Source organism: Tauraco erythrolophus, unplaced genomic scaffold (assembly GCF_009769465.1).
Source record: "Tauraco erythrolophus isolate bTauEry1 unplaced genomic scaffold, bTauEry1.pri scaffold_102_arrow_ctg1, whole genome shotgun sequence".
Classification (NCBI taxonomy): Eukaryota; Metazoa; Chordata; class Aves; order Musophagiformes; family Musophagidae; genus Tauraco; species Tauraco erythrolophus.
In genome coordinates this window covers 1-24,898 of record NW_028238564.1, presented here as the reverse complement: position 1 = coordinate 24,898, position 24,898 = coordinate 1, and the positions used below count along the sequence as shown (strand labels likewise).

The following is a 24,898-nucleotide window of genomic DNA, read 5'->3' as shown; positions in this document are numbered from 1 at the left end:
CTATCTGGTGAAGAGACTGGAAAAGGGGAAACATCTTGGGAAGACCCAGGGAACTACAGGCCAGTCAGTCTCACCTCCGTGACCGGCAAGATCATGGAGCAGATCCTCCTGGCGACTATGCTAAGGCACATAGAAAATAAGGAGGTGATTGGTGACAGCCAACATGGCTTCACTAAGGGCAAATCCTGCCTGACTAATTTGGCGGCCTTCTATGATGAGGTTACAGCATTGATGGATAAGGGAAGAGCAACTGACATCATCTACCTGGACTTATCCAAAGCATTTGATACCACACGACATCCTTGTCTCTAAACTGGAAAGACATGGTTTTGATGGATGGACCACTCGGTGGATAAGGAATTGGCTGGATGGTCGCACTCAGAGTTATGGTCAACGGTTCAATGTCCAAGTGGAGGCCAGTGACGAGTGGTGTTCCTCAGGGGTCAGTACTGGGACCAGTGCTATTTAACATCTTTGTTGGAGACATGGACAGTGGGATCAAGTGCACCCTCAGCAAGTTTGCAGATGACACCAAGTTGTGTGGTGTTGTGGACACGCTGGAGGGAAGGGATGCCATCCAGAGGGACCTTGACAGGCTGGAGAGATGGGCCTGTGAGAACCTCATGAAGTTCAACAAGGCCAAGTGCAAGGTCCTGCACGTGGGTCGGGGCAATCCCAAGCACAAGGACAGGCTGGGCGGAGAATGGATTGAGAGCAGCCCTGAGGAAAAGGACTTGGGAGTGCTGGTGGGTGAGAAGCTCACCATGAGCCGGCAATGTGCACTGGCAGCCCAGAAAGCCAACTGTGTCCTGGGCTGTATCAAAAGCAGCGTGGGCAGCAGGTTGAGGGGGGGGATCCTGCCCCTCTACTCTGCTCTTGTGAGACCCCCTGCAGTGCTGCGTTCAGCTCTGGAGTCCCCAACATAAGAAGGACACAGAGCTGCTGGAGCAGGTCCAGAGGAGGCCACGAAGATGATGCGAGGGCTGGAGCACCTCTGCTATGGAGACAGGCTGAGAGAGTTGGGGCTGTTCAGCCTGGAGAAGAGAAGGCACCGGGGTGATCTTATAGCAGCTTTCCAGTACCTAAAGGGGGCCGACAGGGAAGCTGGGGAGGGGCTTTTTACAAGGGTGTGTAGTGATAGGACAAGGGGCAATGGATTTAAACTGAAAGAGGGCAGATTTAGATTAGATCTAAGGAAGAAATTCTTCCCTCTGAGGGTGGTGAGGCAGTGGAACAGGTTGCCCAGAGAAGCTGTGGCTGCCCCATCCCTGGCAGTGTTCAAGGCCAGGTTGGATGGGCTTTGGGCAACCTGGTGTAGTGGAGGGTGTCCCTGCCCATGGCAGGGGGGCTGGAACTGGATGATCTTTGAGGTTCCTTCCAACCCAAACCATTCTGTGATTCTGTGATTTGGATCCTCTTTTAGGGGTCCATTTCCATTTAAGTGACTTGAATTCTGTATTTAAAAATAAGAGATTGTAAGATGGATGTGTCAAACACATAGAATTTCAAGTTTTAAAACATGAAATTCTCGTAATAAATATTTCTACAAATTACCTCAACACCTAAAAAGAAAAGACATCCCCCTTCAAATATAAATGTAAGTCCAACAAGTGTGTTTAATTCCTGCTTTTGGCTTACTGCAGGATACTGCGTATCGAATGAGCATCATTTTTGAAATCCACCCAAAAACTTAACTTTGACTATAGCTATGCCCAAATATATTTATTTTCCCCTTTAAACATTCCCTAAAAACACTAGAATAATTGTTCAGGTAGTCAGGAACAAGATAATTTGTTTTCACTTCCTCAGCTAAAGGGGGGAAAAAAATCCTTTTTCTAAAAAAAAATAAAAATAAAATTATTTAAGCATAAATAGACGGCTTAAATTGTCTCAAGAGCACAGCTCTCAGCGCTTTAGAAAGCTGAGTTGGTAGTATAAGGTAACGAAGCAGTATGGTTGCACAATTTAGGATTAGCCACTGTTTGAATAATTCTGACTGTAGCATGAGGGCTGTGAAGAAAGTTGCAGTGTGGGAGGGAAAATAAAACTCAGATGCTAAAAAACAATAACCAAAAATCCCCTCCCCAAGACCAAAAACCACTATCAATTTGGTGCCATTATCTGCGCCCCTCAGGTTACCTTACTCGTATGAGGAGGAAGTCGTGGTCCCGGGTACCCAGCCTGCTTACCATTAGCCCCCGCTGGCCAGGGACGAACGGGGATGGACGGTGCTGGTACGTAAGCAGCACGTTCTCCGCGCGTCACGTCACAGCGCCTTGGGAAAAGAGCAGTCATCTCGGTTTAGAGTTTTTCTTTCAGCCTATTCTTGGCTATAATTTTATAGAAACAGTTTATATGAGACAGAAGACATATAGGGCAGAGTTAACCAAGACTACAAACTGAAAATTAGATAATGGTTTTCCTACAATGACTATCCTTTTCAGAGCAATAGCTCATCCTTTAATCATCTATGGCCTTAATTTCTCCTCTTTTCTAAATCAGCCAGCTGCAGAGAGCAGCTCTGTGCCAGCAGTTTAGGCCATGCAATGAGAGATGGTAACTGGCACAGGGAATTCCAGGTTAGACAGAACCGAATTATACAAACAGAAATCTTTTCCTAGGACAGAAAGAAAAACACTTGAAGAAAAACATCAATAACAGGAAAGTAGATATATTCTGAACACATTTAGTATTTGTTATTACCTGATATAAAAAAGTACATAAGCTTGCCGATTGAGAACTGTTTTGATATCAGAAAGTTCTACTGAGGCATCATCCATTCGATACCAAAGTCCGTTACCGGCCTACAAAAAAGGACAATGACCTCTTTAGATGAATTGCATGTTTTCCAAATGACATCACAGATAGAACACTGAAGGACAAAACATACCAAACCAAATCAAACAAAACGTATACTGCAACCTTTCCCTCAAAAACAGTGGTTACCATTAATGTCTTAATTTCTTTGTCGGCACAGATTTTACCGTTAGAAATCATGCCGATATCGACCTCTACGAAGCAGAGATAGTGTCCTGCGTCACAGCTGAAGCCACTATGTACAAGAACTGTGTATAAAGCATAGATGAGTGCTCCTCCAATTGACTGGGACATCTATGCTCGAAGCTCCAAATATTCAGGATATTTTACATCCTAAACACAGACCAAGAAGATTCAAAAATTATCCTAAAATACTTCATGGAACAGCCTGAGAAAAACACTTCTAAAAACACAAACTAGGATTATATTAATATATTTTTGATTAATTTAAAAATACCTATTCTCATAAACAACATCTAATAATTCAAGTTGCAGAGAACTGTTTTCTACAGAATTAGTCTTTAAGAGTAAGGTATACTGTTATGGTCACACAGGAACTTTATAGTTCTTAAAAAAGAAAGAAGAAGCCATAGTTGTTATATTGACTTTTCTTAGACTGTAGTTATTAGTCTATAGTTATTGCCTGCAAACACTGACAACTTTTAAATGTGTATTCATCTTTGGGAAATCTCCCATTGTAAGAAGATAAAGTTGCATTACAGCTGTAAATAGACCTTGTTGATCTTTCCACCTGTAAAATTTGCGAATCTTTTCAGTGATATTGTGAGCACGTTGGAAGAACGATGTATCGTGTACCTCTGATGCAGGAACCATCTTTTTGCACCTTAAAAACAAGCACAGACAAATGTTTAACAGTATATTCTTTTCCCTCCCAAAAGTCAATCAAGTTTTCATCTCTCACACGTGCTTATGCTATTTGAATGATATTCACTTGCATCATATGTTTTTTCTTTTCATAAATCCATACGCTGCATTTCAGGTTTGTTAATAGAAGATAGCAGGACATAAGAGGACAGCTCTACAGAACAAAGAATAAAGGATTTAGAACATTATCTTTTGATAGTCAAACAAATGTCTGAACACGTATCTTTGTTACTCTACAGAACAAAGAATAAAGGATTTAGAACATTATCTTTTGATAGTCAAACAAATGTCTGAACACGTATCTTTGTTATGCCGAAAAGGGAAGGCTTCCCAACGACTCGGCGCGAAGCAGGACCAGGAATCTCTCACTAGAGCCCTTCACCGCAATGCAAGCCAAGGTACCTGTCTGGTTATACCAAAGTGGCCACTTTGACCACGTCCTGGATTCATTCTTTCAACCTTCAGCAGGAATGACAATATTAAAAGTGGAACAAGAGAGTCTTGGTCCTTAGGACTAGAAACCACAAATAATTTCCAAAATGGATCATATATCAATGTAAAAAATTCACTGGAAGGAAACAGTCATTCTGCAAGAGAGACACACTGGACAGTAACAAGTCTTCATGAACCCAGGTTGCCTGGAAAGACACTGAAACCATCCACGGTCCTTTGAAACACAATTGTTACTTGTAAGTTTGCTGCATTGCACACTCAAAGGTAGGAGGTACAGAGCAAGGTGAAATTCAATCCCTAGCACAAAGAAAGACTGCAACGTGTCAGTTAACTATCAACAGTATTTTCCTTGACCATGAAAACAAAAAGAAAGAATTAAATAGTCTCTTTTCAAATTCTGATGTCAAAATACGAGGCAGAGAATTCCAAACTGATGGAGAACGCCTATTAGCAAAAAAAAAAGAAACCCACTCAAAATAAGTAAAAAAAAAAAGTGTTTTATAAAATTCTATGAAACTTGTAATTAGACACAAAGTTTTGAGGCAGTAATCGCTACTAGAAAAATTCATGGTAGAAAAAAAGGAAAACATCAACTAGAGAAAACTTAAAAGTAATAGAATAGTTTACCAGCAATAGCAAAGATAGTGTACGTATGCCAAACCTTTCTTTTAAACTCATAAAAAGACTTCTGGGTTTATGTGTGACTAAACTGATCACACTCCAAATTAATGAAGTATCATGCAATTCAGATGTGAGGTGCTTATTACAGTTATCTTACTCCTTCTCAGCCCTCATCTGTAAATTATGAGAGTTCTTCATACATTACATGTTGCTTGCTAGGATGCACAGACTAAAATGAACCTGGGCTTGAATTGTTTTAATAGCCTATTGGATGCTCTTTATTCAACATCTGCATTCAAATATACTAATTAGCTTCTAGTTTTCCAATAACAACAAGCAGGTATTGCATTTTTCATTTAGATGGATCAGACAGGAATGTTACAGAACCGAGCCTGGCAGTCTTTTATTTTCTGAGTTTATGTTTGAGTAGGAACTTATTTTGCCAAAATATCTTATACAAACGTGCAATGCTCTCACATACATAGAAACATTTTACATATTGCTCAGCATATAGGACATCTTAACTCCATATGCTTATGCTAAGCATAGGTTCGGTTTAGGGTGGCCCATTTCAGACAACTGTAGCCTACAGGTTTTACAATTCAAGAAGTGTGCAAGACACCACTCACTGAGCCTGCAGAGACTGCTCGTGTTAATTATCACTGAGTCTGTTCACATTCACTGAATCCCAATCTCACTTTGTTTCACAGTGAGGACTAGGACCTTGAGGATGCTGATGTTGCCTCCCACCCCGAACCATTGCCCGTAGCTCTGTGCTTCAGCTCACCACTACTTATCAGACATGCCTTTTAACTTCTGGCCATAAATACATGTATTCAGTAATACACACTGAAGTGTGCAACTTCACATCCATGAAGGCTGACAAACCCCAGTGTACTATGAATAAAAGTTTAATGTGAGCTAATGGCCAGAATTCTTATATTTCCAATTATTCAAAAACAGAAACACAATAATTACTCACTTAGGAACAAATGTATTACTTTCCAAGATTTGAATGATTTCAGTGTATTAGTTGTATAAACAAAACTAAATGAAAGAGGAACAGAACGCTGTCTCATTATCTTATTTCTAAACAAAGTTAAAAGATCACTTGTGCTCTAAGTCATGCAATACATTAAACGTGTATCTTGCATTAAGATGTAATTAGTAATAATCTTACTTGCTACAATTATAGCTATTTTCACCATCCAGTTGTTCCGGTTTCACAAATTGTTCCAGAGCTCTGGTGACAGATGTAACTGCCTGGATGAGTAAGAAAGTAGAGCACCAAGTCACTGGAAATGCAAAATTTGAAACACTTACTAGTAGTTTACGAGAGAATCTTTCCAGTTCATACTTCAGTCACCTACTGTGAACCAGCAAACACTGTGAAGGAGGCAGAAACAGAGTACGCTGAGCATTGACCTCCTTTGAAAATGATTCTACTTCAAAATAAATAAATTTTGCAATGCCACAGACAGCATCTATGATATCCTTTAGCACCGATAATGAGAACAATCAAACCCATCAGTCTAACAATAGATGTATATTGAAGTAGAAGAACCGGCAAGTGTGACAGTATCATTGTTCGTGCAGATATTATTTTTCCGGCTTAAATCCAAGGCAAACATGGAGACCATTTACACAGCTTCCACAGAAGAACAAAGCTCAATCCACTCCCATCCACCACCAAGTTCTTTTGTTTAACAGTATATGTTTTTAAGTAACATGTCTTTATTTTAGAAAGCTCTACAAATCTTTACACATCTCGACCCATATTCACAAAACATCTTACCTCTATATCCAAAGGAATATCAAGGAATGACTCGCACGTATCTGAAACTGCTTTGCAGTTCAAGCACTTTACTGGAATCAAAATACAAATGTTTAACAATATATGAAGGAGACTAACAGTGCAAATTTATATTATTAATACATACGACTTTAGTCAAACTACAAACTCCTTTACTACAGACAGACAAAAAGACACAGATAAGATTGAAGGACAGTAAGATTTTTAAGAAGTACCTCAGGATCTTAGATATCCTCCAAATATTTGATAAATAAGTGCGGTGGCTTGAGAAGATCTGTCCAATCTGGAAATAAATTATCATCAGAAGATTTAAGGCATGGAGTTTATTCTTCAAACAGTTTTTCTTTTTATGAAAACCAAGGACATAGATTTTAATTTATGACAGTAAATAAAGGGGTAAGATGGCTAGAGAAGATTTGAAAGTTAATTTTTTTATGCTTACTTGGTGCTTCTGTTCAAGCAAGCTTTCTGCAAAGCATCAACAGTGAAGCATAAGAATTCATGTGCATCCTCTTGACTGCGAAATTGAAATGTTTTCCCATTCCTAATAAAAATAAGGTTATTATATTTATCTCATATAAAATGAAAGAAAACTCATATTTCTAAAGTCTCTCTTCTTTAAAGTATCAAAATAATTTCTATGCATCAAATAATTACCCGAAAAAAAAAAATCAAAAAATAAACCAAACTGAAATGACTTACTTTTAAGGCCATTGATAACAGATGTAGGTTTGATGGCATTATTAGAGCAACATAGAACCTGGTTAATGTGAGTTTCCGTCACGCACATCATACAGAAGCCTTCTTCATGACCTGAAGAGTGAAAGAAGAAAGCATCCCAGTCTAGTCAAATACACATTGCTACCAAAAAACCTAAAAAAATAACAATAATCTTTAAGTTATAGGTACAATGTTCACTCTCCATGCTACATTCTATTCTCCTAAGGTGTCAATATCCCAGCAGTTTTGTAACATTTATTAGACAGAACTGTATAGAATAAAAATGTCTATTAAGTCATTAAAGTGTATTGGCGTCCCTGCCCATGAGAGGGAGGTTGGATTAGATCATCTCTGAGGTCCCTTCCAGCCTATGCCATTCTATGATTCTATGATTCTGATGAAAATTCTAAGTAACTATTGCAGCGTCATTTTTTTTGTAGGCTCACAGGAATGTGAACTCCCCAGACTGCAGAACACATGAGGAAACAATACTGACGTTGATGATACAGCACTAAGAGAGAATGTGTGTTATTTTCAGCACACTGCCGTTAGGTGAGCTGCATAGCTAAGAATCCTCTGGGAGAAAGGAAAGATTAGAGTAATGTATGTGTTAGTATTTCTGCCCTCCTTTTTTCAACAGGATTCTCAACTGAAATCAGTTTTATATCTGGTAAGAAAATACAGTTAAATTTCTAGGAATAAACACTAAGATACCAGACTAGAATGCATACAGGTGCCTTTGTGAAAATATATATACATGGATAAGAAAAGAGGTTCCTAGGCTTAAATAAATGCAGGTATAACCATGAAATTAAAAGAACACAAAAGTTCAAGGGTTTAAAAACTAAAAACTTTCATTTAGAATAAGATCATTCTAAATTTTAACAGTCCCACACACATTTCTATTTGAGTTCATAAGAGATAAGCTCGTAGTGCTTTCTAGGGTGGTGGGGGTTTTTTTAATGGGTCAACAGTGAACACATCATTTATTGCAGTATTAGTGCATTACAGTATCTAGGTTGCGAAGACTAAGAATTCACAATGCCAACATCATAAATTTTATCACCTTTCTACCAGCAGGAAACCCAAATGCCAAATGTTCATCAGATGCCTAACTTTACAATACACTTCATTATTCACACAAATACACTTCGTATGCTATTCTGAGCCTCTCGCTAACAGAATCATAGAGTCATTTAGGTTGGAAAAGACCTTTAAGATCATGTTCAAAGCCAGTTTCCAGAGATAAAACAGGATAACTAAGAGTTTTCTCACAGAATCACTGTTCTTTCACTTTTAGAGCTGCCCAGCAGATTTATAATCATGTTAGAAAGTACTAACATGACCGGGTGTGTTCAAGAGAAAGCGTGTAGTTGGTGAGAGGAGGCGTGTAGGTCAAATACTGTAGAGTGGCATTCAGGAAACACGTGTGCCGAGATTCTGCAGCCCACCTCCAACGCTTTGTGTTTGTTGCCAGTCCACACAAATTTTCTCAGGTGGAAAAAGAATCCTTTGCAGAGGGGCAATTCCATCATTAACAACTGCAAGAAAATGGTATTTTGAGAGAGGTGTATTGGTTTTGTTTTAAAAAGGATATTTAAAAAGTAGCATTCTGCAGGAGCACTCAGAAGAACCAGCTATACTCTAAAACACAAAAACACACGTCAAACAGCTTTAACACTGCCACTCGAATCTGCTGGTCAACACACTGTTTTGGACAAGTTTATTCATCTGTTTTAATTCTTCTAATGCAAGACAGGCCACCTGGCCAGGAGGACAGAGCAGATGAGGCGCTTTATAGCCAGATAGGAGCAGCCTCGCGGTCACAAGCCCTGGTCCTCATGGGGGACTTCAACCACCCCGACATCTGTTGGAGAGACAACACGGCAGGGCACAGGCAGTCCAGGAGGTTCCTGGAATGCGTGGATGACAACTTCCTCCTGCAGGTGATAGAGGAGCCGACAAGGAGGGGTGCCATGCTCGACCTTGTGCTCACCAACAGGGAGGGACTGGTGGGCAATGTGAAACTTAAGGACAGCCTTGGCTGCAGTGACCACGACACGGTGGAGTTCAAGATCCATGGGGCAGCAAGGAAACTATACAGCAAGCTCTGTGCCCTAGACTTCAAGAAGGCGGACTTCGGCCTCTTCAAGGACCTGATGGGCAAAGTGCCGTGGGAGGTGGCCCTGGAGGGACGAGGGGCCCAGGAAAGTTGGTCCGCATTCAAGGAGCACCTCCTCCAAGCTCAGCAGAGGTGCGTCCCGATGAAGAACAAGTCGGGCAAAAAGACCAGGAAGCCCGCGTGGATGAGCAAGGAGCTCCTGGACCAACTGAAAATGAAGAGGTTAGCCTATAGAGGGTGGAAGCGGAGACAGATAGCCTGAAAGGAATACAGAGAAGCTGTACGAGTGACCAGGGATCAGGTGAGGAAGGCTAAAGCCCTGAAGGAATTAAATTTGGCAAGGGATATAAAAAGCAATAAGAAATGCTTCTATAGGTATGTAGAGGACAAAAGGAAGTCCAAGGAGAACGTAGGCCCCCTCCGGAAGGATACTGGTGCTCTGGTTACCCGGGACATAGAGAAGGCTGAGGTACTCAATGACTTTTTTGCCTCAGTTTTCACTGATAAAGCCTCTTGTCTTACCACCCAAGCTGTGGAAAGAACTAGCAGGGACTGTGAGGATGAACCACCACCCACTGTACTTGAAGAGCAGGTTCGAGAACATCTGAGGAACTTGAAGGTGCACAAGTCCATGGGACCTGATGAGATCCATCCGCGGGTCCTGAAGGAACTGGCGGATGAAGTTGCCAAGCCACTGGCCATTGTATTTGAGAAGTCGTGGCGGTCTGGCGAGGTCCCCGATGAATGGAAGAGAGGGAACATAACCCCCATTTTTAAAAAGGGGAACAAGGAGGACCCGGGCAACTACAGGCCGGTCAGCCTCACCTCTGTGCCTGGCAAGGTCATGGAGCAGATTCTCCTGGGAACCATGCTAAGGCACATGGAGAGCAAGGAGGTGGTGGGTGACAGCCAACATGGCTTCACCAAAGGCAGATCGTGCCTGACCAACTTGGTGGCCTTTTATGATGGGGTGACAGCATCGGTGGACAAGGGTCGACCAACGGATATCATCTACCTGGACTTGTGCAAAGCTTTTGACACTGTCCCGCACGACATTCTTCTCTCTAAACTAGAGAGGCATGGGTTTGATGGATGGACCACTCGGTGGATAAGGAATTGGCTCAATGGCCGCACTCAGAGAGTAGTGGTCAATGGCTCAATGTCCAAGTGGAGACCGGTCACGAGTGGCGTCCCTCAGGGTTCCGTGTTGGGCCCGGCCCTCTTCAACATCTTTGTCGGTGACGTGGACAGTGGCATGGAGTGCACCCTCAGCAAGTTCGCCAATGACACCAAGCTGTGTGGTGCCGTCGACACGCTGGAAGGGAGGGATGCCATCCAGAGGGACCTCGACAGGCTGGAGAGGTGGGCCCGTGTCAACCTCATGAAGTTCAACCAGGCCAAATGCAAGGTCCTACATCTGGGTCGTGGCAATCCCAGGCACAAATACAGACTGGGCGGAGAATGGATCGAGAGCAGCCCTGAGGAGAAGGACTTGGGAGTACTGGTGGACGAGAAGCTCAATATGAGCCGGCAATGTGCTCTTGCGGTCCAGAAGGCCAACCGCGTCCTGGGCTGCATCAAGAGGAGCGTGGCCAGCAGGTCGAGGGAGGTGATTCTCCCCCTCTACTCTGCCCTCGTGAGACCTCACCTGGAGTATTGCGTCCAGTTCTGGAGTCCCCAACATAAGAAGGACATGGACCAGTTGGAGAGGGTCCAGAGGAGGGCCACGAAGATGATAAGAGGGCTGGAGCACCTTTCCTATGAGGACAGGCTGAAAGGGTTGGGGCTGTTCAGCCTGGAGAAGAGGAGGCTCCGGGGTGACCTTATAGCGGTCTTCCAGTACCTCAAGGGGGCCTACAAGAAAGATGGGGAGAGGCTGTTCAGGAGGGCCTGTTGTGATAGGACAAGGGGTAATGGTTTTAAAATAGAGGGAGGTAGATTCAGATTGGAAAAAAAAAATTTTTACCATGAGAGTTGTAGAACACTGGAACAGGTTGCCCAGAGAGGTGGTGGATGCTCCATCCCTGGAGACGTTCAAGGCCAGGTTGGACGAGGCCCTGAGCAACCTGATCTAGTTGGAGATATCCCTGTTCCTTGCAGGGGGGTTGGACTAGATGACCTTTGAGGGTCCCTTCCAGCCCTAACCATTCTATGATTCTATGATTCTATGATTCTAAGACAAACTACCACTCTGATTTCAGTAACTTTTGCCAGGTTTCTTTCCATCTATAGTCTGCAATCTGATTATTAATTTGATATATTGTTTTTTTCCTTATTATAACTTAAACCACAAACTTACACTTGTAATTATATGGTAATAAATACAAGAACTATGACAGAAAAACAAGCAAGTAACTAGCACAGAAGGTAACCCTACAGGTGCCAGATCTCTTCCTAAGCAGTGTCATCATTCAAAGACTCATGAATAATGGAAGCCATGAATAGCAATGGTAAAAAGTACTTTTCTCTGGTAACAGAAAAGACCTGGGCAAGTCTGCTATTATAAAAAGCTCTCCATAACTGACTGTAAATAGATCAAAACTAAGTTACAAATAGATTGTAAATAGATAAAACTAAGTTTTGCAACACCAGCCCCTACAGCTGCCTTAGGGGGTTCACAAAATTGAAGTCTATCACTGAAGTCTTAATTCATTGCAGTCCCAGCGCAACAAATAAGAACAGTATTGTCTTCTTTTGTTTTTAAGCAAAAGGAGGGAGGACAAAAGACACTCTTACCTAGATCTCTTTGGGTAAAGGCTTAGACTTTTGAGATGATCTACAATAAATATCACCTCCAGCTCCTTTGTCCACAGAGACTTTGTTTGGATCTTCTGCAGGTGGTGCCCGGCCCAAATTTGCAGTGCGTGATGTGATTTTTTTAGTACAGGGTTTCATAGATTTGTCAGACTGCCTCGATGACGATTTTTTAGATTTTGAAGATTTTGGCTTGTTAATTATGGTTGTTGTTCATATCTGTAACAAAAGAGGCAAAAGTTCTGGTTGACATGAGAATGTCAAGAAGCATTCCAGAAAGAAAAGGAGAAATCCTGTCACTTAGTCTCAAAGAAATAACCTGAAGAACTAAATAGCTGATGAGAATGACTAAAAAAAACACAAACACAAAACACTGACAAAATTAAACACACAAATCAGAATTTTTCATTAAAACTGTATCAATATTACTTTGAACTTCTGCAGAGCTGGTGTCTGATGACATTTCTTACAATTTCATAGGATTTTAATGCATTACAGTTATGAAGGCCCCGTTTTTTTAAAAAGGAGCTGTGAGCAGTGACACATTGTCATGGTTTGAAGTGGGGGGGGAGGTCCGGGTGGCAGAAGCTGCCCATCAGACCGAACTCCCGTCCCCCTCGGGGCTTGAGCCAATCGACGCCTCTGCGAATTGCCCTATTTACGTCGGACAAAGGAACCGGAAAGGTGTGTGGCTGTGCCCAGGAACAAGGAGACGGGAGGGGGGCACGGCCCCCGCTCCCGGCTCCCGGCTCCTGGCCGGGCCGACGGCCCGGGCCAGGCCGGTGCCCGCCCCGTCGAGGATGGCGGCGGCGGAGCCGCGTGGGGAACTCGGGGAGAGCCCCGCTGCCGGGGCGCCCACCGGGCCGAGTTCACCCCGAAAGGGCTGAGATCTGAGAGAAACGGCCGCACAGATAAGAGGTCAGTGAAGGTGGGACGGAACAACGTGTGCCGCGGCTGAGTCCGCGTCTGATGACCCACGCCAGAGCGAGTGGCCACAGCTCCTTAAAGCCCAGGACTGGTAAAGCCCGCACTTGGGCAAATCCGATGGGGTAAGGATTTGCCCCCCAGCGGGCAGGATTCACGCTTTCGCCGTGAGTAGGGGATGCACTGGAGCAAGGGACAATGGTGTAAGGGCTCCTGCTCCTTTAAGGGAAGCGGCAGTACCAGCACGGGATGAACTGACCTGCACCCCCCCATTCCCTGCCCCCTGCGCCGCTGGGGGGGGAGGTAGAGCCGGGAAGAAGAGGCAAAGGGGGGGAGTGGTGTTGTTTTTAAGACCTGGCCTTGTTTTCTTGTTATCCTCTCAAGTAACCGTTTTTGTGTGCTTTTCTCTTTGTAGGCAGCTGTTAATAAATAGTTTTGCATTAAGAAAACAGCCTCTTTTGCCCGGGACCCTGGTTGGTGGGTGCTCCTCTGTTCCCGTCTCGACCCTCAGCTCTTTTATTACATTTTTCTCCTCTCCATTTTACTGGGGTGGGAGAGCTGCGTGGGTTTAGTTGCGGGATCGGCCTAACCCACGACACACATCCATGTGCCGGCCCACGGATCCCAGAGGAGCTGTTTGGCTCATCTTTTCACTCCTGGGAACCACATATTTCTGAGAAACAGAGAATGGCTTATAATAAGCTCTGAGAAATTTTGGGAAAAGAGAACAAGAAAACACTTGTAAATGTATTTCCGTCTGGGTTTCTTCTGCCCCTCTAAGAAATATTTGGATACAATTCTGGCAGCAATATTCGTGGTGCTTTGCATCTATCACGTTTGCAACTCTTACTATCAACAGAAATGTTGAACAAAAAAGCATCTTTTTCAGTTCTACTTGTGTAAAGTTGTACGTTTTAGCCTGGTAAAACAAAAAAGGAATGTAAGCTATATAAAGGAAATGCTGAATGTAAAATAAAGCAAAACAAACCCTCAGCACTCAAGGACAAAGGCAATAACTAATATTAAGTCCTTTTTAAAATACTGATTAGGTTTCAAGATGATGCCTCTTTAAATATGTTTAATTGTGTGAGCACGGTAAGCCACAGAATAATTACGTGATCAATTATCAATCTCTATATGTAAGTTTTTGCTACTATCTGACTATGGCACGTAGGGCCTTTTTAAGCTTAGGGAAACTATAAATTTAACTGAGGCTTTAAAGCATAAGGTACTTTGTTCTACTGAAATAACTGAGAGAACAAAGCATAAACCAGTTTCGGATTTATGGAACAACTTCATTGCTACTGATAAAACTTAAGGTAGATTAAACAAAGCACCGTAAATTAGAGAACTTCCAGTCCTACAAAAGACAAACTATGTGCAAAGCCTTTAATTAGATTTTTTTCCCTTTAAATTTTCAATTTAAAATCCACTCTACACATTTTCCATTTCTGAGAAGGTAACACACAAAGCTGGAAAATTCTCTCTCATTTTACTGAGAAATGAAGACATCCTGGTCCATGTGGAAGACAAAGACAACAGTTCTTGGACTCAGTGATTTTCATATAAGATCCAGTCTTCCAATTGCAGACACCAGTGGCATCTCCTTTTCCAATTGAAAGGGAAGGTGTTTCAACAACATATTTAAAACGTATTTATGGAACAAAAAAAAACAGAATCAAGACTGCAGCGAAAGGCAAACAGAAGAATATTATCACACAAAAGCTCGAGCGTTACATTGAGCAATGAGGTAAGCTTTACGTATTATTTATTTTGACAACTGAGTGATACGTTACCGGAGACCAAGCACTATACAACAGCAAATGTCAACGCTAGTAAGAATGAATCAGATCCACCACTTTTTCAAAATAGGTCAATGTAATTCTTGATTCAGACATAACATCTCTTTGTCAAAGAAGTACAAAAACTATAAACACTGATAATTTTTCCTCTCCCGTTGTTCAACATACATACAGATTCCGTTCCTGTACCACTGCAGAGCATAAATTTAAATTGTCATGTGTATTGAGTGTTATTTCTCTGTGCACATGTCGTAATAAACTTTTCCCAGTATGGTACTGAAAAGTAAAACAGTTACTTTCCTCCTGTCTGGAGTTTTGCATCAGCATTGTTTAATTTTTTCAGCAGTCTCATTACGAAACACATCAGTTATGACTGGATCTAAATATTCATATTCTGTCTCCACTTTGCATACAATATATCACAGCTCAGTAAGATTTTATACAAGATCCCGCTCATGAAACTGTGTTTAACCAGGGAGTAGTGATTATACATTTATCTCATTACAAAACATGTTTTCAGCACTGATTGTAAAAAAAATAACATACACAAAAATAATTAGGTAGAAATAAGCAATAGAAAACTACTACAGCGTAGATACGTAGACCAGGCATGTTTACATCTCTTAATTGCAAACTACACTTCCACACTGCAACACTACTGTAAAAAAAAAAAAAAAAGGAAACGAAGAAACACCCTAACACCCAAAAAACACACACACGCCACACTAGTTTTACTTTCACCAAAAAATAATCCAACCACCGAGCCGGGAAACGTGAAATTAATTATCACTTTACCCTTAACTGGAAGCCAGTTACGCACGTGAAGCACGGAGTGACTTTAACTCTTCCCTGCCCGGTGTCCGAGGCCAGCAGAGCCCCTCGGCCCAGGCGCTTCTCGTGGCGGCACCGAGCGCGGAGCCCGCGGGCGCCGCAGGGCAGCCCCGGTGCCCACCGCGGCTTCTCGCCCCGGGCCACCACTTGCCCGGACGGGCTCCGAGCCACCCTGCGTCACTTAACGCCCCGGCCACTCTCGTTCGAAACGGAACCGCCCGCCGCCGCCCGTCTGTCGCTGCCCGGAGCTGGGAGCACCCGCTCGGCCGCGCTCCGCCCGGCCGCTCCGAAGAGTTTCGGTTCCCGGCAGCGTTCCGGCCCCGCAGGATAAAAGGCTGCTCCCGTGCTCGGGGCTGGGGGGGCGGCAGGAGCCCCACCGCACCCCGCACCCAACCGGCCCCGGCACGCGGGCCGGGGGCGCCGGGAAGCGGCTCTGCGGGAGCCCCCGCAGCGGGGGGCGGCGGGAAGGACAGACGGATCCAACCCGGACCGTCCGAGCGGGGGCGGCGGGAAGGACAGACGGATCCAACCCGGACCGTCCGAGCGGGGGGCGGCGGGAAGGACAGACGGATCCAACCCGGACCGTCCGAGCGGGGGCGGCGGGAAGGACAGACGGATCCAACCCGGACCGTCCGAGCGGGGGCAGCGGGAAGGACAGACGGATCCAACCCGGACCGTCCGAGCGGGGGGCGGCGGGAAGGACAGACGGATCCAACCCGGACCGACCGAGCGGGGGCGGCGGGCCCCACGGGGAGCCGCCGCCTCGCCGGGCGCGGAACAACGGCGCTCATGCCGCGGGACTCGGGGCACGGGGCTGCCGGCCGCCCTCCCGCCGGCTCCGGGATGCGGGGAAGCAACGTCGAGGCCTCCCGCCGGCAGGAGGAGGGAGAGGCGGGCGGTGGGCGGGCGGGCACCGGCGGGACCCCGGCACCTAACAGAGGAGGCGGGCGCGGAGCGGACACATCGCGCCGGGCACCGCTACCGCCCGCCGCGTCGGGAGGGCGACGGCCGAGTGCGGGGCTGGGGGGAGAAGCGAGATGCTGCGGGTCACCGGGGGACCAGCACCGGCCCTGTGCCGCTGCCCGGGGCCGCTGGAGGGCGCTCGGCAACTGCCGGTCGGGGCAAGGGGCCGGGGCGCCGCAAGGGGCGAGCAGAGGGGAGGGGCAGAATCGCCTCCCTGGATATTGTGTCCTATTGTGGAGGCCAGAGACGAGTGGTGTTCCTCAGGGGTCGGTACTGGGACCAGTGCTATTTAACATCTGTCGTGGTTTTGGGCTGAGGGTCGAGACAAGAACCTAGAGGGAGCACCCACCAACCATGTTCCCGGGCAAAACATGACTCAGGCTTTTTTTCTTAAAACAATTTATTAACAGTTACTTAACAAGAGACAAAAGGGAACGAAACCGGTTACTTGAGAGGAGAAAGAGAAAACAAGGCCAGATCTTAAACACAACAACCTCCCCACCCCCCTTTCCTTTTGTTCCCGGCTCTACCTCCCCCCGGGCGGTGCAGGGGGACAGGGAATGGGGGAGTGCAGGTCAGTTCATCCATGATGTTGTGATAAATGAGTGAGTCCCAAACAGAACTCCAATTAAAGTTTACAATTTATTAGGCGAATAAAAGCAAGCAAACAGCGCTGGGTGCACTGCGAGTCTCCGCTCCACCAAGACGCACACCGTATAGTTCCTATTTCTGGTTTATATTTCTTTTACTAATACATATTCTTAATTATTTCCGAGAAAAGGTGGTCTTATTACAATGAGCTCAGAGAAGTCATCTCCATAGTCTCCACCCCTAATCCCCCAGTTGCGCGTGCGCAGTGTCTCCTGGTGGTCGTGAGTAGGGGTCTCAGGGATGAAGGCTGTATGTCTTCCTCATGATGACTTTTTCACCTCCCCAGAAAACTAGCCAAGTCATCATGACTCTGCTCTGCAAAGTCATCAGGACCATCCTTGTTCTCCATCTTGGCTCCTGCTTATCTTACACAAGGGTTGTGCAACTTACAGATCTATGGCTTGAGTTGAGGTGACTCAAAAGTGGTTAAGTGAGATTAGAGATTAAGGGCGTACAGGCCCCCAGGCCCCTCTTGTCTAACACCTTGCAACTGGCAGTAAAGCAAAAGAAGAAGAGAAAAAAAACCCAAAACGTTAGGTGGCTTTTGCAAGAGGCAAGAACTATATCCATACCATTCTGCTTTCTCTAGGACTACGGTTATACAAGAATGAACAGAATGGTTAAAGGTTACCTATACAGAGAAGGTCATATTTCACTGTGCGGCCCTGACATTGTTTTATATTGCCATGTATCAGGGGAACACATTTCACAACTGGGGCTCCTGGTCAGCAGCATCATGAGGCATTTCGCAGGTTCACGTTTTTGCATTTCACAGAGATCTTAAACTAAGACAATCACTTGCCTTGAATAAGCACACCCTACTTGCCACCTATTTGCACACCCATTCATTGTCCCATACTGACATGAATCAAATGAACATATTTCACGATGTTACTGCTGCTCCTTTCTCAAAGGAGGAGGAGTCCTTACACCATTTTCCCTTGATTCAGTGGGTCCCCTACTAACGACGAAAAATCCCCAAACTTTTCCAGCGTAAGCCCTGCCCGCAGGATTGCAATCCTTCCCCATGGATCGCACCAGTTCGGGCTTTACCAGTCTCGGCCTCTCAGGGAGCTGCTGCCACTTGCGTCGGCGTGGGTCGTCCCACGGACTCCAGATGCCTCCACGACCTCGTCGTGCATTCCATGCCCCATTATTAACAGCACCTCGTCGTGCATCCCCTGCTCCACGACCTCTCCTGGGCTCAGGCATCTCCTCCCCGACGTGGGTTTCTCCACGGGCCACGAGTGGGTCTCTGCTCCGCCGAGTACACCCTGGCTACAGGGGGGCCGCCCGCCATCTTCACACCGATTGCAAGGGAAACCTCAGCTCCAGCACAGCTCCTCCTGCTCCATCCTGACTGACCGGGTCGTTGTGGTTGTTTTCTCTGAGATCTTAATCCTCTCTGGGGAGCTCGGCCCGGCGGGCACCCCGGGCGCGGGGCGCTTCCCGAGCCCCCCATGTGGCTCCCCCGGCGCCATCTTGAGCACATGGCACCAGCCCGGGCCTGGGAGCCGCCCGGCCGGGAGCCGGGAGCGAGGGCAGCGCCCCCCGCCCCTCTCCTGCTCCTGGGCAAAAGCCCCTTTCCCGCCCCTTTGTCCCAGCTTAAATGGGGCCATTCACAGAGGCGCCGATTTGGCTCAACCCCCCGGCGGGGATGGGACCCAGGTCTGGTGCTCAGGGAGCAAATCCCCTCCCCCGCCGCCAGAGCACCCCCCCACATCAAACTGTCACAACATCTTTGTCGGTGACATGGACAGTGGGATCAAGTGCACCCTCAGCAAGTTTGCAGATGACACCAAGCTGTGTGGTGTTGTGGACACACTGGAGGGAAGGGATGCCATCCAGAGGGACCTGGACAGGCTGGAGAGGTGGGCCTGTGAGAACCTCATGAAGTTCAACAAGGCCAAGTGCAAGGTCCTGCACGTGGGTCAGGGCAATCCCAAGCACAAGGACAGGATGGGTGGAGAATGGATTGAGAGCAGTCCTGAGGAGGACTTGGGAGTGCTGGTGGATGAGAAGCTCAACATGAGCCGGCACCGTGCGCTGGCAGCCCAGAAAGCCAACCATGTCCCGGGCTGCATCCAAAGCAGCGTGGCCTGCTGAGGGATGCCATCCAGAGGGACCTCGACAGGCTGGAGAGGTGGGCCCGTGTCAACCTCATGAAATTCAACCAGGCCAAATGCAAGGTCCTACATCTGGGTCGTGGCAATCCCAGGCACAAATACAGACTGGGCGGAGAATGGACCGAGAGCAGCCCTGAGGAGAAGGACTTGGGAGTACTGGTGGACGAGAAGCTCAATATGAGCCGGCAATGTGCTCTTGTGGCCCAGAAGGCCAACCGCATCCTGGGCTGCATCAAGAGGAGCGTGGCCAGCAGGTCGCGAGAGGTGATTCTCCCCCTCTACTCTGCCCTCGTGAGACCTCACTTGGAGTATTGTGTCCAGTTCTGGAGTCCCCAACATAAGAAGGACATGGACCAGTTGGAGAGGGTCCAGAGGAGGGCCACGAAGATGATAAGAGGGCTGGAGCACCTTTCCTACGAGGACAGGCTGAAAGAGTTGGGGCTGTTCAGCCTGGAGAAGAGGAGGCTCCGGGGTGACCCTTATAGCGGTCTTCCAGTACCTCAAGGGGGCCTACAAGAAAGATGGGGAGAGGCTGTTCAGGAGGGCCTGTTGTGATAGGACAAGGGGTAATGGTTTTAAAATAGAGGGAGGTAGGTTCAGGTTGGATATTAGGAAAAAATTTTTACCATGAGAGTGGTAGAACACTGGAACAGGTTGCCCAGAGAGGTGGTGGATGCTCCATCCCTGGAGACGTTCAAGGCCAGGTTGGACGAGGCCCTGAGCAACCTGATCTAGTTGGAGATATCCCTGTTCCTTGCAGGGGGGTTGGACTAGATGACCTTTGAGGGTCCCTTCCAGCCCTAACCATTCTATGATTCTATGATTCTGCCCCTCTGCTCTGCTCTCGTGAGACCCCACCTGGAATACTGTGTTCAGCTCTGGAGTCCCCAACACAAGAAGGACACGGAGCTGCTGGAGCGGGGCCAGAGGAGGCCACGAAGATGATGCGAGGGCTGGAGCACCTCTGCTATGGAGACAGGCTGAGAGAGTTGGGGCTGTTCAGCCTAGAGAAGAGAAGGCTCTGGGTGATCTTATCGCAGCCTTCCAGTACTTAAAGGGGGCCTACAGGAAAGCTGGAGAGGGACTTTTTACAAGGGTGTGTAGTGACAGGACAAGGGGCAATGGCTTTAAACTGAAAGAGGGCAGATTTAGATTGGATATAAGGAAGAAATTTTTCACTCAGAGGGTGGTGAGGTACTGGACCAGGTTGCCCAGAGAAGCTGTGGCTGCCCCATCTATGGAAGTGTTCCAGGCCAGGTTGGATGAGGCTTTGAGCAACCTGGTGGAGTGGAGGGTTGGAACTGGATGATCTTTGAGGTCTCTTCCAACCCAAACCATTCTGTGATTCTATGATTCTATCAATGGCAGGATGCCTTCCAAATAGGCTGTTTTTTTCACCCACAATGAAGCTTCTCCTAATTTAGCTTGACAATATCCATACTAATTACATTCGGAAAATGCAAGCGTATCAGCTGCAATCAGACTAACCTTTAAACCCATGTAAAAGGATTTTTGAAAATTGGCATTAGACCTCCAGAGGTCACCAGTGAACTGGACAAAATGCCACCTTCCCTACGTAAGACAGAGGCATACCGCTGAGGATGTTTTAGAAAGCTTTAGAAGCAGTCACATCCAATCCAAATACACTTAAAAATTCAGTGTATAACCAGTGTTAAAAAAGTAGTTTTTAATAAAAATAGAGCAGGTTCTTAACATATAAACTATACAGTCTCGCATACTAAACGATGGTCAAGTCAAATTAATGCACAACACCGTTCTCAAGGCAGGCAGCACAAGGCGTTATAATTCTATAGCATACAGTCAATATCCACAAAAATAAGTTCTCTTCCGTAAGTGCTGCAAATATGCCGAACTCAATCGAGACCGGAATTTAAACAGGAAACAAGGGTTTAAAGCCTTCCCATCCCCAAACATTCCCAGTGTGAAACATCAAGTATCTTAACGAAAAAGAACACGCAAGCACTCATCAAGAGGTCAGAAGAGCTATGGAGTTTGTGTCAGGTTTTGCTCTTCAGTGTCCAGGCTACTTGTTACTTCCAAACAACCACTCCCTAGGCACCAGTTATTCTTCAATTTTGCTTTTATTAATTCCCTTGTAGCCACTGTCCTCCTTCTAGCTGAGATGGAGGCGTTGGCTTGCCATTCAGGGTCATTTGCTGGGGCGGCAGACGCCCTGTGGGCAGCACAGGTGCAGTTTTTAACTTCTTGCTATCCACTTTTGAAGGATGCTCTTCCTCCTCCTCATCCGAATCCAGTCAGCTGTGCGTGGAAAAGTGTGGCACCTGTGTAATGAGAAGGGCAAATACGTCATACCTTGGAAAAGAGATTGCAGGCATCCATTTCTGAAAGGCCGGAGCAAGCAGCCAGCGTAACTGTCCGCCTCACACATGCATGACAGTTGAAGGACTTGAGACAGTTTACAGAAGTTTAGCAAAGCATTTGAATTTTAAATTCTCAGGAGATTCTAATTCCAGATTACTTCCAATATTCTTGTAAGTCACTTTAGGACAAAAACATTACCTTAAACACCCAAGAGCCAGTCTCTGGGCGGTATTCCAGGAATCGAGCACCCTGCTTCAGACATATGGACTCCAGTCTGCCTTCATAGTTCATCTCTGCCAATCGTTCTGGGCTTTTTATCAGGCAACGAGACACTTTGTCTGTAGGCCAGACTCCATCCAAGGTAACCTCAGCTCGTCTGTTAACGGCAGACAAAAGTGTAAGAGCCTACAAGGTTCTGAGGCAAAGCTATTAAGGTACACATATAGGAGCTGAAAATTGAACATATGGGCTCAAAACAGCTTTTAAACCCAACTGCTGGTTCAGAAAACTGCAAGTATTTAGTAACTGTACAGTGCTGCAATCTGAATGCACACCTCAGATTGAGATTTCTTGGTAGCTGCCTGCAAACGCAGTGGATTGTCAGTATCATAAAAAACATCCTTACTAGCCACTGTCCCCACATGGTACATATTTTAAAATTACCTGTTTAAACCTTCACCGATAGGTGGTTTTCTTTCTTCGTCGGGGTAAACGATGACTTCTTTTCTATGGATGTGTACGATGTCGTCCAGATTCAAGTTAGTCAGATTTATTTCTCCTTCAAAGTAAATTGATCCATAACCTGCAAAACAAACCAAAACATCAGTCTGCCCACGCAAAAAATCTCACACCAGAGAATCTACATTCCTGCTCTACTCCTCCTTTCCCACCTTATCCCTAGCTCTGTTGTATCTCCAGAACAACATACAAGTGACTCCTCCTTCCTAGTGTGGAAGTACCAATACGTGTCACCCACTTTTTTATAGCCAGTCCTTTTGCAGATAGATTTATTTTAAGTTGTGGCTGTCCCATCCCTGGAAGTGTTCAAGGCCAGGCCGGAGGAGGCTTTGAGCAACCTGGTGTAGTGGAGGGTGTCCCTGTCCATGGCCGGGGGGTTGGAACTAGATGATCTTTGAGGTCTCTTCCAACGCAAACCATTCTGTGATTTTTGTTATCACTGGGCTATTCGTACTGCCAACACAAACACTAAGTGTACCCTCAGCTTTATAGCCCATTTAGAAAAAGTGTTTTAAAAATAGCATGCACCATGTGCTGTTTTCCTCAACAAAAGCAGTAAGGAATACAGTTTGGGCTGAAGGCTCTTCACTAGAGCTCAGTCAGCTCCAGCGTAGGTAGCAACTAAGACGGAAGCGATAAGATCGGGTTTGCGTCAACGCTCCAGCCAGCTTGGATTTTACAACTTTTATGTTTAAGAACGGCGCGCATCTTAAAAGCTGCAGGTGGTTTTGTTCTTTTCATACTTGAGCTTCTCAAGTCATCCCATAACCGAGGCTGTCAGTGCCACCGGTGTGAAACATTACAAGCCTTCGATGCAAGTTGTTCAGGACGCAAGGACACTGATCATAATCATATGGAACCCAGATTCAGGTTCCACAGCTTTACAGTCACTCGTTCAACTTTAAGCATCTCGGAAAGCTGTACGTGCTTACCTCTGCGGCCTACGGTGAATTTTGTCACAATACATTCATTTCTGTCATTGGTAAATCTGGCCAGCTCCTCCATGGAGGGGATGGTGTAATAGCCGGCTCGTGTCAGAACAATTCCTGCAACAGAAACATCTGTGAGAACTGGGTTGTCAGCAAGTTCCCGACTTGAGCATTTCAAGAGTTTCATTCCATTTCTTTTGCAAGCCTGGACAACCAAAGGTCCCAAACGAACTGAGAATCAGTGCGACAAAAGCAAACAGAAATCAAAATGTCTTATTTCCCCAGCCTTCACAGCAAATTTCAGGCAATTGCTATGCCAGGTTCTTCCAGCCTAGCAATCTGTCATCAGAGAGCAGCAGCAGATGTGTAGGTAAAAGGAAAAATGCAAACACCTACAGCAACACTTGACAGACACACTGTCCCCGCTTTAGTAACTCGGGGCTGAGGCACCTGCTGACCAAGATGCAGCATCTTCTCCTTCAACAATCTCCAATGTGTTCTCATCTATCAATTTGTCTAGTGATCCTTAAAAGCCTTTTGCCACTGGGGCTTCGGAAGACGTTACTTTTGAAGACATCACCTGCTAGTTTTGTGAGGTGCCACATATTACCTGAAAGGATCTTTGCCTCTTCACTTTCCCCAGATCACTCATGAGTGAAAAAAAAAGAGACACCACACTGAAAAACCTAACACACACACCTGCTGCCACCTCTTCACCAGCTACAAAGTCTTAGTTAAGGGACTTCTCACAACGTTTTCACAGTTTTCCATCTTTTTCAGTTTTACTAAACCCTGAGATCAGAATTGAGAGTACTGAAAACACACGCACGATGGGGCTATACCGAAACAACCATGTTCTGCAGTCCACTGCTTTCCTGGCAAACTCTACCACGCAGTTCGCACCTTGATAACTACCAAGCATTAGATTTCTAACTCTTAAGATCTTGCTCCTGAACCATAGTCAACTCAGTCTACCACTGCAGAACAATCACAGATCGGGTCCTCCTGCTCTTCCTCCTGCATCTCGCTGCCTCAATCTAACTATAAAATTGGTTGCTGAAATTTAATTGCTCACTGACTCGGCAGAAAAAAATTCCTGTACTAGGTAAGAGACTGAAAAGCAAGATTTGTATTCAGAAAAGAAGGGAAAGGAAAAGAGGAAAAGCTGAGGGTCTAAAACAGCAAAAGAGAGCTTTAACGAACCATGCATGAATTGCTGTCAGGAACGGCAGATCTACTGCCCACACACACAGTCTAACCTGCAGGGTGCAGACGATGCACAGTTTCAGGCTCTTCTTCACGCTCACCCTGAAGAGCATCATCATGAAACGAAGCATTTTTGCTGCGGCCTTCCAGACTGCTCTGTAAGCCCACCCGCATATTCGGAGCTACGATAGTGTCATCCA

At 45.8% G+C, this 24,898-nt stretch overlaps 1 pseudogene; it reads right to left on the bottom strand.

Moving 5' to 3' along the window:
- LOC147526097 (ubiquitin carboxyl-terminal hydrolase 17-like protein 6) lies at positions 1 to 24,872 on the bottom strand (annotated as a pseudogene).
- Between the last annotated feature and the right edge of the window lie 26 nt (positions 24,873 to 24,898).